Source organism: Magnolia sinica, chromosome 2, assembly GCF_029962835.1.
Source record: "Magnolia sinica isolate HGM2019 chromosome 2, MsV1, whole genome shotgun sequence".
NCBI classification, from domain to species: Eukaryota; Viridiplantae; Streptophyta; class Magnoliopsida; order Magnoliales; family Magnoliaceae; genus Magnolia; species Magnolia sinica.
Genome location: NC_080574.1, coordinates 81,817,296 through 81,821,582, shown reverse-complemented (window position 1 = coordinate 81,821,582; position 4,287 = coordinate 81,817,296). Strand labels below are relative to the sequence as shown.

At 37.2% G+C, this 4,287-nt stretch overlaps 1 long non-coding RNA gene across 1 annotated transcript; it reads left to right on the top strand.

The window, feature by feature from the left end:
• LOC131229367 (uncharacterized) lies at positions 1 to 1,978 on the top strand. Its single transcript, XR_009163294.1, has 3 exons — positions 1 to 75; positions 1,086 to 1,144; positions 1,550 to 1,978. It is a non-coding gene; the product is annotated as an uncharacterized LOC131229367 (long non-coding RNA).
• Positions 1,979 to 4,287: the final 2,309 nt, after the last annotated feature.

Below are 4,287 nucleotides of genomic sequence, written 5' to 3'. Positions count from 1 at the left end.
CAGGCGTACACGAACAAGCTGGAGAACAAGGTTTCACGTCTGGAAGAAGAGAATGAAAGGCTCAAGAAGCAGAAGGTTGGCATTTCATCTCTCCTTGCAATTTTATTTTATTTTTTTTCTAAATGGGGTTGCAGGACCATGCAGAATTGATTATATCTAAGTTTTGGTCGGATATTGCCTGAGAATTAGATTGTGTTTGTTTTCCTTTCAGTTACATTTTAAGGCATCTTATATTAAAAAAGCTAGGACTCAGTGGCCTTATTGTTGTTTTTTGTTTGTTTTTCATTAGTTTCTCATAGCAAGTTGCGATTTTGGTTCGTTTCCTTTTGCTATTGAAATGCTAGGAATTTACTTAGCATTTAAAAACTGCGTGCTGCTCCTTGTTTATTTTTCTTTGTTGGATAGACTTGGTAGAAGAGAAGTATCTTGTCCCAGCTTCTTATGGTCTGCTTCAAGGATCTTTTTTTTTCCTGGTTGCCAAAATTCCTATCCACGACCCTATCTTGTGCGAGTGAAAAAGCCATCTTGTCCATTATCACCTCTATCATGGTCCTGTTAGAGTATCTAAGGCCTGTTTGGCCGGGTGGATTAGAAGGGATTGAATGGTATTAGGGTGGATGGCATGGATTTCTAGGTAATGATGGTGTTGTCAGTGGATTGTCTTGAGATCCATGGGATTGCTATATCCCTGGATTGCTATATCCAGTCTATTTGGCACGCCTGGCCAATCTGGGGATTAAACCTTCCCATCCCTTCCCATCCCTTCCAATCCCACGAACCGAACATGTCCCAGGCAAATTTGAACGGATTAGGGTGGATTGGATGGGATTTAAAGGTAATGATGGTGTTGTCAGTGGATTGTCTTAAGATCCATGGGATTGGTATCAGATTACCGACTCTGTTTGGCACGCCCAGCCAATCCCGGGATTTAACTTCCAATCCCTTCTAATACCATCCAATCCCTTCCAATCTGACCGACCAAACGGGCCCTAAGGTAAATTAATGGAATCTTACGAATATGAATGAACTGAATCAATCATATTTATCATCTACATTATGACTGTTGAGTTCTCTTATTTCTTCAGGTTTTGGATGCTTCTTATACATGCCTGACTAGCAACAAAATCCACTTCAAGAATATCAGGTGACGACTTTTGTTTGCTTTTTCTTTCTAAACATTTTCATACTTGGTGTGTTTTTCTTACTGGTTTTCTTTTACAAGGCCAATTTTTGTTTCCTTTGTTGCTTATGATTTGCAATACCTGCCAGCAAGCAATTGAGTTGGGGTTGTATTGTGATGCTTGTAAGCCTTGTAGCACTGTATAGTTTGATACAATGACAATTTATTAATGTGATTGAAGTTCCAATTGAAGGCAAATCATTAAGAAAAAAGGAAATGAAAAAAGAAAGAAAAGAGAAGAAAAGTTCCAATTGATACAATGACAAATTTTTTTTTTTACTGTGACACTTTCCCAACTATAGAGGTGACTTGTGAAGCTGATTGTCCTTTTATTTTCTTGTTTATCATACGCCTTGATTGTTTATAAAGGTTCAAGTCTTCAACAAATAGATGGCTTGGTTCTGCAACACCCTACAGCTCCAAAGCAGTATAATCTCAATGTTGTGCCACTTACCGAATCAGCTATATGCTTCTCAGCCCATTGCAGGGAAACTTCTCAGGGAGGAATTTAGGCTCATTGCAAGAAAAGGGCCTACATCACACATAATGGACACGTGATCATGGCCAGCGAGGTTGGTGTTGTAGACATTTGCCAGAAGATGTGGCTAAGAAAGGAAGACATATGATCAGTCTAAAAGGGGACCGTACTGAAACAGTTCATGTGAAAGGCTAGAAAAGGAAGACATTTTATAATTTGTTTTGAAAACTTTAAATAGACCATTAATTGTTTTGTTGATATTGTGCTAATTGTTGTCTTGATAAATGTTAGATTATTAGGTAATTCAAATTCTTGTCATTCAATCATAGGTTTTTGATAGTTATGCATATAGAAATTTGATAGTTAGATTGATAGAGATTTGATTGTAGGATAGCAATTATAGGAAAGGATTAATCAGAATCAACAGGAATTTGTGTGAAAGGAAAGAATCAATAGGAATTTCTATTAACGGTAATTTACCGGCGTTTCTAAAGCTTTTAGCGGCGTTTCTCTAATCTTTTTGCTACACTTGTTACATCTTTTACCGGCGGTTTTAGTACCATTAGCGGCGTTTCTAACAAAATTTACATACGTTTCTTTTCACTTTAACGGCGTTTTAATAGTTTTGGCGGCGTTTTTTATTGCTTTTAACCGGCGGTTGTTGTAGGTTTTTATCGGCATTTGTACAATTTTTACCGATGCTTGGTGGAGTTTTTAGCGGCGCTTTTACTAGTTTTATCGGTGCTTTTATAGTTTTTAGCGGCTATCACAGAAGCGCCGCTAAAGTATAGTAAGTGCCGGTAAGTCGACTGTTGGCGGCGGCTGCTAAAAACGCCGCTAAAAATGGGAGACCACTGCTAAAACATGGCACATGCCTGACCGCCGGTAATGCTTCTACCGGCGGTTTTTTGGACTTTTAGGGGTGGTTTTGGCTGCCGGTAAAGATCATTTTTCTTGTAGTGATCCACTGTTGGATCACAGATTCTGATAGTTTTGATTGCTGTACAACTTTAGAATGCGTCCAGTTGAAAAGTTACTACTATTTTTAAATGGTGCAAAACTAACTTCTTCATTTTTTTAATTTGATTTTAGTAAGAGGTACTAATTTACTATTACGACAACTACTGATTATCACCTAGAGCCGACTGCATCGTAACTTAACATGTCTGTCAGTTGTATAGAGTATCGGAACCGTGTAAAAGGGTGGGTCCCACCATGAAGATCACCTGGTTCGTTAATCAGATCAATCTACAGATTAGGTGCGCCACATTTGCATGTTAAGTCGGATCATTTTATGTCCATTGGTCTTTGACAGTGTGGCCCCTGATGAGTGGACTCGCCTTAATTCCATGCCATTTGTGTCACCCTTCCAACGCTTAGACTCTTAAACTAGTTTTGTGCCATTTACGAAAATGACGGTATCTCTTTAACCGTACACATACAACGGTGGTAAAGCAATTTTAGATTGTCAAAATCACTCACCTAACTGTCATGGTGCATAATAATAATAATATTAAAAAAAAAAAAACCTGCGCTGAAATTATAAGAGGGAATTTTAGCAAAAAAAGAAAATAACTATTTAACTAATATGGAATTGCATACCTCTTTTCAAAAGTTTTTCAAAAAGTTACCCTATTAGCTGATATAGTTATCATTAAACTACCTTCTGTTTTGACGACTCAAACACCCCACCACCACGTATTTTAAGGATGCAAGACCAAGAACCCAAATCTTAGATCCATATATGATTGAGGTGGGCCACATGGTCGCAAACAGTGTATAAAGCAATACTGGCCCTTCAAATCCATTAATGTCCTGCGTAAACCATGGTAAAAAATCAATGGAAGGTGTACCTATCCTAACTATTTTCTCTAGTCAGGCATAATCAAATCACAAATCAGATATTTTCTTTTTTAATGTGGGGGACTAATATGGGACTAAATATCTAATGTCTAGGTGCATCTTACAAAACATCATTGTGGCCGTGCCAAATTCAAGAGGAGTGTTCCATGAGTCAATTTTTATTTTTTATTTTTTATTTTTAAATTCTTTTTCTAAATACCCTATGAATAATTAGAGAATTCTCGAGCTTGATTTTGGATGGGGTTATGATGTTTATATAAGATCTAATCTATTTATTAGATGTGTAATCCTTATTTAAACTCAGAGTAAAAATATCATATGACTTGTGTTTCAAGTGGGCCACACCAAAGAAAATAGTTGGGAGAAAAATGTCCACCCTTAATTTTAACAGGGCCCATCATAATGATTATATAAAATTTATATAAAATCCACTCCAACCATTAAATGTCACACAAAAATTTAGGCTTTAGACTAAACGTTAGTATCAATCATAATTCAAGTGGGCCATACTAAGGAAATGGTTGGGAGGGTGACCATTGCATTGTATATCATTTTCAATCATGTAGTCTAACTAAATGATGTATGGGGGTGATTTTTGGGCCATTGGTCTAACATGAAGTGATGCATCAGGTGGTTAGGATAGAATTGACATAAACATCATGGTAGGGCTCACTTAAGTAGCCAATCTCACGGCCACCCAACCTGCTCTTAAAAACAGTATAATGGAAGGCAATGCAGTGTTAGTAATATCGATAGATAAGATGTT